At 39.6% G+C, this 13,091-nt stretch overlaps 1 protein-coding gene across 3 annotated transcripts in view; it reads right to left on the bottom strand.

Annotated features, from left to right (window-relative positions):
• The window catches only part of DAG1 (dystroglycan 1), a 709,594-nt gene that overhangs the window by 194,219 nt on the left and 502,284 nt on the right, over positions 1 to 13,091 (bottom strand). The gene's annotated exons all lie outside the window — the stretch shown is intronic.

Consider the following 13,091-nt stretch of genomic DNA (forward strand, 5'->3'; position numbering starts at 1 on the left):
TTGTATGTCCAGTGTGATTACTCTATGGTCTGGTTTTACCAGTGAGCAATACACTTCTCATCTTACCATCCAGTACCCATGTTGCTGATTATCACATCCAGTATGCTTACCCTCTTGTGGGAGTGGTACGTTGTTCCTGGGCCTTTTGGTTTATGGATTCTATGAACTTTTGTCCTACACTGTTGGAGCTAGTATAATGCTCCCAGTCTATGTCTGGGTATTTTCAGTCACCCAATATAATGTGGTTTGGAGGACTTGATATATTCATGTATTCCAGCATAGGCCGGGTGCAGTTCCTGGTGTTGGGACAGTAGTCTGTAGCAGGCTATAAACTGGGGGGCAGTTTTAGCCACTGTTACTTGAGCATGGCTAGTCCATGCTGCTTTTCATTGTGGTACCAACATGGGGGTGTGGTTATCCTTGACTATTCTTGCTAGTCACCCTCCTTTTGTAGCTTGTTCCAAGTTTTGAGGCTGTACAGCACAGTATGAGGTGTAACCTGGTAGTGTTAGGGTGCTGTTGTGAGCCTTGGCTCAGTTTTCTATTACAGTGCAGATAGCCACATTCTCCATACTGGGTGAGTTTAGACTGCATGCATCTTGCTGTTTCAACTTATCCCTTATCTTATTCTTATCCCTTCTGATACCTATGGAGATAGGTTTGTGTTTTGAGCCTTACCTATTCAGGGCACACTGTGGGTGACAACAGCCTTTGCCAGTATCCATACGGCCTGCACTGATAGGTGCACGCCAGTCCTAGCAGGTGGTGCATCATGTCATGCTCAGCATGTCATCCCAGACTGGCACACATTGGATCCCCTTTGACTAACTGCGATACTTCAGTCAATTGTTGCACTTGATCATCTCATTGTCATGTTGTGGCATGATGCTTGGTGAGGGTAGGATGTTAGTCAGGGTCCTCAGGTGTGCATATAGTACATGGTGTTACATTACTTAACACATAGCATTCATGCCTCAGGTGGTGCTGCAGGGCTGTCTCTGTCGGATGCGCATATTACACTTCCCTGTACATGTTTGAGAGCAGGTTGTGTCATGTTAGGCATCCCTGTTACTATATGAGTGAGTCAGAGATGGGTATCATTCCCAGGGTTCCTACTGAGCCAGTGTATGTGCTATGCGTTGCCTCTTTGCCAAGGCCAGGGCATACTGGGCACGCCTCCTTCTGCCTACTGGGGCAGGCTCAGGTTGTTCCTCCTCCGAGTCATGCTCTGCCTGTGATGGCCTTGGCAATGGTGGGGGGCTGTTTGGCCTGGCCCTATGCTGGTCCTGCTGCAGCTGTTTTCGCAAGATCATATTATGTAGCATAGCACATACCATGACAATTTGGGTACATGTAGTTGGTGTGTACTGCAAGGCTCCACCAGATGTGTGCAGACACCGGAACCGTGACTTGAGCAGCCCAAACACACGCTATATTACATTACGTGTTTGTGCGTGTGCCTCATTATGGCGTTCCTGTTCAGGTGTGTGTGCGTTTCTGATGGGTGTCATCAGCCACGGCTCCAGTGCATAACCTGCATCCCCCACTAGGTGTCCGTGCGGGATGTCCCCATTGGCAAATGTCTGGTACAGCTGCGTCAAATGCCAGATGTGGGAATCATGGTAGCTCCCAGGACAGCCAGCACACACATTCATTATTATGCTCTGGGCATCACACACGACCTGACAGTTGATGGAGGGGAAGCCCTTGCGGTTGATGTATGCCCTACCCCTCTCACCGGCTGGTGCTTTGATGCATATGTGCGTGCAGTCTATTGCACCCACTACCTCAGGGTATGCCAATACCTCACGGGCATTGGGGAAATATACATGATCACCGACATGTGCTGACATGGCATCCAGGAACTGGTGCAGTACCCTGGAGGCTGATGCCTGTGATATCCCCATCATATCACCAGTTGGTCTCTGGAAGGTACCTGTTGCTAGTATTCTTAGGCCAACACATACCTTGGTTTCCACTGGGATGGGTTCCCCTCTGTTGGTTCTGTGTGTGAGGCGTGGCCTGCACAGCTCCACTATTTGCTGCAGGAGGTCTCTGTCCACTCTATAGCGCTCTACTATCTCCAGCTCATGTAACCCGTGGTAGGTGACCCTGAGCCTGTACACTCTTCTCCGTCTCCTCACTGTGGGTTGTCTGGCACCATCTGCATTGTCACCACCCTCAGCAAGTCGCCTATGTCTCATTATGACAGCTATGGCAGCCCCTAACATTTCTGCTCTGAGTTCAGCTTTTTCAGTTTTCACTTCTGATAACTTAACTCCTGTCTTGCAGTGTCTCTTGAGAGAAACATTCTGCGCTGCTGTTTGCAGAGTTTTAAGTGCTGGGCTGGGCTACTATTCTGCCTGTGTAATTGCCTGCATCTAATTGTCTTCACCTGCTAGCTCCAGCAGTATTCCCTGCTAACTTCCTACTAAATCTGTTGCTTCCTTTTTCCTTTCTGTTTCCTCAGGGAGGAGCCGTGTGCAAACCAGCAGAAACACGCTCACAGTGGCTTACACGCGCGCACGCATACTTACACAGTTCAGAATCTGCTTATTCGGTTTAAAATGCGTGCACGCCCGCGCAAACGGTGTTAAACATCTCCCAACATGCTCCCACATGCTCAGTCTGCCTTACACGCGCGCACACTGCCTTACTCGCGCTTCGTGGCACGCACATGTGCGCATACACATCCAGCAAGAAACTAGGCAACAGTGTACACCTTCCATTTCTTGACTTTCTCATGCTTACTTAGTGGCACACCTCTTTCCATGATATCTGTCTGACATCTGTCATGTAACTCTAACCTCCAATGAACTGCATTTCTTTCTACCATTCCCCCCTGTGATGTCACCTATCTCCTACTCTGTTCCTCCCCCTTATGTAACTCTTACACTACTCAGAATGTGCTCATTTGCTATGTGACAGTGGAATTCAGTATCCTTACACTCATTTGCATCAGATTGCCTACTAATGCTTAGTTACATCTCTTAGACTCAGCTTCCCCCCTTAGCAACCACTACACGGTGGCCATGTTGGTTTTGGTCTGCTGGTCCCTGCATTGACATTCCATGTATTGCATAAAACCCACATTTGTGGGTTTAAAACCTTCGTTTTATGTTCTATGCAGCGCAGCCCGTTTCTTGTGGGCTGCGCTGGTTTAAACATCGGCAATCGCCGAAAAAAAAAATTATATTTTTCATATATTTGCATCAGGTTACCTTGCCAATGGCCACATATTTGGCCATTGGCATGCTGCCGGACACATATGCACCCTTTATTTGGAGCTGACATGGCTCCATTGCTGTTTTTGCAGAAACGTACTCAGTTGTCAACTGAGTACATTTCTGCAGCTAAAACGGCTCTTACACGGGCTGTTCTGGGCTTCCTGGATCGCTAATCACCCTCATTTGCATGCTATTCGGCTGCAAGTGAGGTGATTAGCTTATCCACGCCCACTCCGTGTAAGAGCCGTTTTAGCTTGTCTGTTACACGGACTTTGGGCTGTTCCTGGATCGCGAAGGCTGCATGGAGTCTTACACTACTCTTAGACTCCGTGCAAGCCTTCGTGAATCCGGCCCAATATATATTGCATGTTGCACCGCTGTCTATTTTAAATGTAATATTTTACTTATTAATTCTTAGTGTATCTTGCCAACTGTCTGACTTGCACTCCTGTCTCATGGTTTAAGATGCTTTTTCAGATTTTACTCTGTCACAACACATCACAGATGTTTCAGATTAGTACTAGCAGTTTCTTTTCATGTTTTGCTCACTCACCATCACACCAAAATTGATTGAAACCACTGTTTACCTTTTATACAGCTTAGAAAAATTGTTCTTTCAATCACAGTTAAAAATGACTACGTGCAAGCCAGTGCTTCCTCTCCTGTTAGAGACATACCAACTCAATGAAAATTGAACTGCAACTGCTCCATGGCTCATGGCTTTTTATCACTGACATTATGTTTACTGTTTATTTTCACTTTAATTCTCATTTTCAGCTTTTTACTTTTATCTTATACTCATTTTCAGTAGTTTATTATATAGTTTGTACTTATCTAACTCAGTTTCAATAATTACAAGTGTTTCAGTACTTAAACCGTTTGACGGTACACTTGTAATCTCAATCTTCAGCATATATCAGCAGTGTTTAATACTAGTTGCAGTCTACTTCACTTAACAGCCTACCTCTTGTTTAGGAACTTCTTACATCACAAATTATTCTAGTTCTTACTAATGAGTTGTGTAACTTACCAAACATACACTCTATGTTTGAACTTTTATTTCAGTAACAACCATATACATTTAACATAGGACTTGGTGCCCATAAAACTAGGACCAAAAATGGCAAGTTTTTAACTCCTGAACTTGCCTCTAATTGGTACTATATTGCCCTTTTCTATAAAAACTAACTATTAAACATCTTCACGGCATCACCCTAGTAACAACCAAAAAATGTGGCACAATGTACCTTATCAGGACTTGCACCCCTCACAGTGAGAAATAAATCAAAATGTTTGGTTCAGAACTTCCAGTTTTCTGTTAAACTGGCTTGCAACAAAAGGATTTCTAGTGATTAGAGACGGACTATTTTTCTAATTGGAGAGCATACTTCTGTAAGTCTATTCACATGCATAGAAACGTATTTCTTCACTTCTGCAAATCTGTTTCCACTCTGATTCACAGTAGTGTATGACTGTTTGTTAAAACGCCCTATAAAATCTCAGTATGCAGTCCCGCAGCAGTGCAACCTATTGGTGTTTCCAACTCCCAACATATTCTGAAGTCGAGCAGTTTTGTTCTATTGAAAGTTGCAGTTACCTTATGTCAAAGCCTTTAAAGTGAAAAAAAAAAAAAAAAAGTAAACATATATATATATATATATATATATATATACACACACACACACACACACACACACACACACACACACACACATATACACCTCTTGACCTGCAGACATTGAAAATAGGAAAAAAGGCCTTTGAAAAAAGAACATCCAAATAAAATTCTGAGCATCTAATTAGAAAAATATTGGATACCAAATGGCATATAATTCTTCCCACTCCCAATAGACACAACTCAGACACATATTTAACTAAATAGAGAATGACAAAAACATTGGAAAAATATAAGAACATTATCAAAAAAATGTAAAATCTACAGACTTTAATTACCTGTATTGCAACATTCTACTATACAAAGCCATTTATTTTTGCTTTATGAAAAGGGATTTGAAAGATGTGTGTCCTTTTTCCTTAAATACCTGTTGTCAATGCAATGTCGGTCATGTAGTGTGGTTTTCTGTGAACTAGACAGCTTCCAAAATCACATGCGATTAGGGGGGTTCAGAAAATTATGTAAAGGAGTAAATCAAGTCTGAAAATTGGGACAAATCTCCAAAAATAGGGACTTCCTGTGCAGGGGTAAATCAGGCCTAAAAATAGAAACATTCCTCCACAATAGGGACAGTTTAGAGGTCTGCATACCAGCCTGGTACAATTTTTTATAAAACACTATAGTTACAAGCTATAGGTATTTACACTTCCGGTTTTGGTGCAGATGCATTTTTAAATTAACCTATGGAACTCTGCCTGAAACATGAAAGCATACAGTAGCTTTGGATTGAGACATCAATATGTTCCATGAGTATTGCACATATCCAACATGTACTATATAAATCCAATGTAGAATTTATCAAGAATCAACCACCACTGAACAAGACTGAAGAAATTTAGCCGTTAGAGAAACAAGGATTTTTTAATCATTTATAAGAAAACAGCCTTGCAAATATGGGTGTTGGTTAGCTCATTCTCCATGCAAGCAAGTCATCTTGCTTGGTGATTACATAAAATACACAGAATTAATAATCACAAGTTTCCTTATTTGCAGCATACAATGCAGTAGTGTTACAGATGTTATACAAAATTAATAACTATGACTTCCTTTATTGGAAACAAACAGATGGGGTGAAATCAAAAAAAGGGTAGGCTATCCATGAGACATACAGATTACCAAGTCAAAACCCTGTACTTGTAGCAGAATTTTGCAACCTTTTTTTTTTTTTAAACTGAGCTCCACAAAAATTGTATACAGGATAACTGGAGCTTTCTGCCATAGCAGGTGGGTAGGCTGTATAATCTTTTTATTTAACTTTATATTTCATGGATGGTTTAATTTTCAGAGACACTGCAGTGGTGCCCAGCGTGTGCGATAAATGTCAAATTTCTTTAGTAACGTAAATGTGGGGCTGCACCTTAACTGTAGAAATGTACTGCACACTTGGATTTCCACGATTCTATACACACTACACCTCTCTGCCAATCTTCTATTTTAATTCTAAATACCTTTATTACAGGTTTTGTTTCCACTCTCTCTTGTTTCTTCCTTAAAAGGAAACTTAATTACTTTCAGTCAAAGCAGAAGTTGAAATACAGCTCAAAAAATGCTTTAATCATTTGAAACAGCTGTTTCAGAGCACACTCTCAATTCAACAAAAAAACATCTTTATTACAGGTTTTGCTTTCAACAGCCTTTCTCATCATTGAAGGAATGAATGCAATTACTTTCACTCAAAGCAAAAGGTAAAGCAAAAATAATAAAAAAAATGCTTTATTGCAAAATGCATGAAAAGATGGACAGATGTTAGAGATGCAACTTTTGGAAAAGGCAAAAACAGTAAAATACTTGTAATTTCTCCTCCCCTTGAAGTATCCATTTTGATAATTGGAAGTAGACTGTTACTGTTTCATTGTTACTTGCCACGGAAGTACTAATCTTAAAGAAAATAATAAATGCGGTGCTTAATGAAAATTTTAAGCAAAATTTAAGCATGCTGCTGAACCACATATTAAAGTAAAGTAATTTTACAACATTTAGATTAACTTATCTGTGAACACTATTACACCACACAAGTATAGAAAATAACACTATCACACTGGAGCGTAGATGAGAGACACAAGAATATTTTTTGTGCCATTTCCTCTAATCTGTAACATAGTCCCCTGAGTTCAGTTTTTGTTGGCATCCACCGTGTTATACTGGGAGCTCAAAATGTACATTTACGATTTTTATTTTATTTTATTTTTTTAACAACACAGACCTCAAGTACTATTGGAAGTCACATCCATTATTTTGCTTATATAAAAGAGCCCCCCCTCCCCAGATGTTTAGAGCTTTACTTAGAAGTTTTCAGACAGAAAAAAGAACATGCTTGGATGAAGTAGACGAATAATGTTGCAAATGTCACATTTCAGGCCTTCTAGCCTGCCTGCAGAAACAACGCTATTTTAATATGTTTATTGCGAAATTTGAATACAATTTTGAAATCATGGTGAAAGAGTATATATGAAATTGTACATCAAAAATATAGGAGAACTCAAAATACCTCATAAGCAGATTTCCTAACAGGAACTGATGGGTTTCTCACTAACAGGAAAATATCTGACAGGTCTCAATCATATCTTCTAACAGACATTTGATATGGTTCAGACAGATTCAGCTACTTAACCAGTTGTTTTTATTTATGCTCTCTTTGGCCTACTTCACAACCCTAGATTCCCCCACTCCCACTGATTCATTCATTCCTCCTACTTCCTGACATCCAATGGTGCTGCACACATGAACACAGTCAGGGATCAGAGGCATCATCTGGAAAGCAGGTACAAGATTTTCCTTTTCCCCTAACCCCACCCCTATTGACTGATAGCAAACATTATTGCTCTGTGCCAATGTTCGGCTCCTACGAGCACAAACGTCCATGCACGCACAACTTCTTGCTACAGATCGATACTTTCTTAGGCAGCAGAATGCATCAAAGGATTTGTTTTCTACCTTCCTTGTGTGAATTGAAAGTCTGCATAGTGACCCACAGACATTGCTCTTGCAGAAGGACACACAGCCAGCTCCTCCCTCAGGACAGACAAGCTGTCACTAATTCATTACGATCTCTCCCCAGCTATCTCCTCCAGCAGCTACCAGGGTGTTAAACGTAGACTCTCTGGTCCATGACACTGATCCAGTTTAGCTTCTGCGTGCTTAAACCTTTCCACAAATGCTGGTACTTTTCCATCTCTTTTTACTTGCAGACATCCAAACAGTACATAACAGTCATCTGGCCCCTGGTTTAGATTTACCACTAAAGTTGGGCCTTCTCTGCCTTTTTACTTCTTTCAAGGTACACAAAATTCCATAAGCAGATTCATCTTTTGTTGCTTCTTAGTTTTGCGCAAACTCTTCACTGTAATCGAATCCCTTACCATTCTGACAAGCAGACAGGCAGAATCTTACTTTCAACAGACAAAAAAAAACAACAATGGCCAGGTATATCTTCCTGTCAGCTAGGGCCAAGAAAATATCCTGTTCCAACCAATTTCACAGATACATTTAGAGAACTTTATAAAAATACTTTCAAGTGTATTCCCTCACCTTTAGGTCCTTTTGTTTGTGTGCTCTGTAGAGGTTTATGAAAAAATCTGAAATATGGCTTTAACAAAAGGAAGGTAGCTCATACAAATAATGTTGCACCGTGCACATTGTTATAGCATATGTTAAATTTAGGAGGTCACAAAGATCGCAATGCACTAGATTCTGGTTTGTTTTTATTTCATAGCATGACAGTATCAAGTGGTAAAACAAACACTCCAGATAAAAATGTGTATGTATTTATTTATATACACACACATATATATATGCACACACACACACATACATACATACACATACTTTTCTACATTTTAAAATCCTGAGTTACCCTCCCATAACCAGCAGAATACCACAATTTACATTATCTTTCTATTTCTTCACTCTTTGAAATGATGCACAGACCTGTACGGCCGAGTCTCTTTCTTCACATGCACTCATCTATGAGTTGCCATTAAGAACAACAATGTTTAAGACAGACACATTAGAAGAATGTAAGCACATTAATGAATAGCTCAAATTTGAGAATATAGACCAGTACCAAGGGTAAGATTTGAAATGAGCCGATCAGACAGGGGAAACCTAGCAACAGTGATTAGGTCACCAAGAAAGGAAGTGGGATTCTTTTACACTGACGAGCAAAAATGGACCCAATGAATGAGCCTGGAAGTTATCAAATATCACACTTATTGATTCTGTTTCAATTAGTAGTTTCTTATTCAGCTAGATTTTTCTTTAACGCTATTTAAAGAGCATGTCTTTCTGCCAAATTTCCTTTGTTTTATACAGCATTTCCTTACTGACTACAATCTAGATGGTGCTGCTAATTCTTTATACTGCAAATTAAGTCATTTCATTTTTCTCTCCTAGTCCAGAAAGAAATATGAAAACTTGGATGAAGAGAGAATACAATTACAAGTAAATGTCTCATGACTTACAGCAAATAGCTCAGTAATAAAAACCCTGAGAATTAAAAATATGATACATGTATATGGTACCATGGTTTTAGAGTTAAACTTCTTTGAAATATAGATTTGTGTTATTTGATTGAATTTTATTTCGTCGACTGCTACACCTGAAGGACAGAGTGAAGGTTGCTGTAGAATAGCAGTGCAAGTGAATGTGTATGCTCCATTCAATGATTCTGGTATCTTGTGGAGAATCTGTTTTCTCAAAAACTGATAGACAGTGAAGTGATGCCATTTGTTGCCCCCACTGTGTAATCTTAAGAGTTGGTATACATAAGCTACAGAAGTGTGAGGTGAGAGGGGGTGGTCCTTCTGCAGCAAAAAGCACTGTTTGACTATTTGCCATATGTTAAATTTAGGGGTGCACAGAGACCATATCGCACTAGTTTTAGGTTTGTTCTTATTTCACTGCATGTCAATATCAAGTGGTACAATGAATAATCCTTATAAAGATATATGTATGCATGTGCAACAACAGGAAAAAGGGGTTGTGGATTAAACTTAACATTATTTGATGATGCCCACTGGTATTTGTACTTTAGCTGAATGAAACGGGAGTGGGGATTTAACATCAGATTCAAGTTTCACAGACTTTTTTTTTTTTTTTAAGACTTAGTATGCGGCCTACACATGGGAGATAAACCTCTTGTTGCTGGGACTTTTACTAGTTTTGGGAGGTTCTGTTTTTTTCTTTTAATTTGTTTTGGGGTGCTTTGACTACTTTTCTGATGCAGGCAGTATGTGCAATCACACAAATATGTACACAAGGGTGATTTACCATTTCCTGCATTACTGTGCAATCTAGGAGTTGGTACATCTAAGTAGCAAGGGAGTGATGTTGGTGCACAGGGCTTGCCCCACAGCAAAAATGTTTTTTTTTCCCGTACTATGATGGACTGGGAGTACATTTTTTATATTTCATTTTTTTTTTTTTTTGATGTGTCAGCTCCTGGTCTTTCTGCTTTGGGTGTGTGTGTAGAGATAAATACAGAAAAATACAGACATAGATATTCAAAGATATAGAAATATACCCATATGTATAAGTAGACTGGACACTAAATTGATCACAGATGTGTGTGCGCGCATGTGAGTATGTGGTATGGGAGAACAACTGGGGCAGGGTCAGCTACCCAATGTTGTGAATCTTAGTTCTAGATTATTGTTACTGTTGAAGGGACACCCCAATCCCATGTGCAACAACAGGAAAAGGGTATTGTGGATGGATCGATAGATGGATACCCATCATACCTCTCAACCTGGAATCATTAAAAATGTGGACAAAGGCCCATGAAAAGTAGGTAACAGTGGGATACCAACATTAAAAGTGCAAATTGTAGAATAGTCACAGACAAAATACTGAACACAAAATATAACCAGAATAATATTGTTTTATTTATATTAACATCTGAACTTGTATCAGACTTTAAACTTGTATAAAATTGAAATGCATTTTTTTTTTATAAAAATAAAATTAATTGCTACACTAATATTAAATAACACCACTAAATGTAACAAAATTATAAGCTAATAACTAATTATCAGCATCCATCTGCCTGCTCTGCACTAAAAAACATTTTAATCAATTATGTTCCCAGTCCATCAGTGCAATCCAGTCAGCAAAAACAAACCTAGCAAATCTGCTGGGCATTGTCTGTACTCATACAAGGTTGCTAAGGCCTGGAACTCCTTACCTGTATCCATCAGATGTATATACCTCCTTACTCTCCCTTCTTCATTTACTTTCTTACTGCTACATTCCCCATGTAAAGCAGAGCCCTTCCCTAATATTCAAGCACAATCTGGACCTCTGAATTGGAAATCAGAAATTCACCCCTTGCCTAACACCTATGTCTTTGATGGGCAGAGACAGGCATTAAAGTCATGCACTGAATAATATACACCTCTTAAAATAACCTCTAAGGCAAAATAATTTCTGGGATATATTTAGGTTGCATGGCTAGGCTTATAAACGCTTCAGTGATCATCGTCTTAATATATACCAAAAATGAGAAGTATGCATGAAGACCGTATAATGTGTTTCCCAATAATTCCGCTGGCAAGGAGAGATGGTGCCCCTTAACCCTACTATGTCTTCTAAAACAAGCCAAGAATAGTTAGGATATCCCAACCCTTACAAACGGAATGAACAAACAATACAGCTTGCTGAACTGAATGACTGGTACTACAAGCACATAGTACAAAAAAACAATGTATTGAGTACGCACACAGTATTCTCAAAGACGGTTTAGGTGAGAGCAGGTAGAGTAGGATATCTGATGCTACTACACATGCCACAACTGTCCCTAATCTTGACTTAAATGTTTGCTCTGCACCGTCCCTCTTAATCGGTAATTATGCTACAAACTTACAGTTCCACAGTAACTACTTCAGATGTTGGAAGTCCACTGATACCAAGCTACTAGCATGTGAGAACACGAGACTTAATACATTATAAAAAATGCCACATCACTCTGTGAGGTTTATGAATCCAGCATGGAAATAAAACAGGACGTTATTCCCATGCATGCATACACACGTGTTGAAAAAGACATTTGTCGTCTGGTAAATTGCAAATGAAAAATTAAATACACCCCCTGGCAATGGTTTTCTACTCTTAAAAAATGGCTTTGAAGAACATTAAACATATCTACACACAAATCATCTCACCTTGCCATCACACTTTCTCTGAATCCTTTGACACTGTCATACTGACCCATAAGAGCCAGACTCGATGGTACACAATATTTCATAATCTTCTACACGGGAAGGCATTTCACAGCACTTCCATGACAGATGTCTCTAAATTACCAAGTCTTCTGCTGGAGACAATTAAATGCAAGAAACCCAAAGATGTCTCCTTAGTCTATGACTCTAGTAGTCTAAAAAAAGCAAACTTTCTAATGCATGTAAATAAACAAGCCAGCTAATAAACAAAACAATACTTCAAACGGCTTTTATTGGCTAGCCCATGTGCTGATTAGTGGGACTCTCATAACAAACAAAAGTATCTGGTTGCTAAGAAACAGGAGCGCAGGAAGTGACATGAATTTTAAGACGAACAGTGAGAATTAATGTGCAGTTACAAGGAGATATAGAATAACTCTGAGACTGCTCTGTTTTACAAAAATCAAATCCCTCTTCTACAAGGTACAATTATCAAGAAAATAGTAAATGGATGGATGTAACAAAAGTGTGGGGAATGCAGTAATGTGGGTGGGCAGGTGGGTCTTGTGGCTTTCCCACTACAAAAAAAAGTTTCTTAGGTGTAACAGCAAGTTTGCCTCTTCACACTTGTTTCACAGACTGCACTCACATTGAAGACTCAAAACGTAAATCACTTTGATCATTGCAAATCTGAGGAACAAAATCACATGTACAGACAGATAAATATAAGGATACCACATTATCACTATGTTGAAACGAGACCTGCTTGAAAGACTGATTTGACCACGATCGGGTTTTGAGTCAGAGTGGAGAGTGTCTAGAACTGTTACCCGAATTGCCTTCAATACAGGTGTGCACGCAACACAGTTAGAATAAGGGGTACACAACAACAATTTTTTTGATTTAAGGAAGGAACAGCTGGAGACTGATGAAGTGTACATTTTAACCATACAGTGCAATATTTAGGGAAATGCATACATTTTAACTAAGTAGGGGGTAAGGCTAAACAACAATTTTTAAGTTTGCATGAACAAG

The sequence above is a fragment of the Protopterus annectens genome, chromosome 7.part0 (assembly GCF_019279795.1).
Source record: "Protopterus annectens isolate FY-2018-M chromosome 7.part0, PAN1.0, whole genome shotgun sequence".
NCBI lineage: Eukaryota > Metazoa > Chordata > Ceratodontiformes > Protopteridae > Protopterus > Protopterus annectens.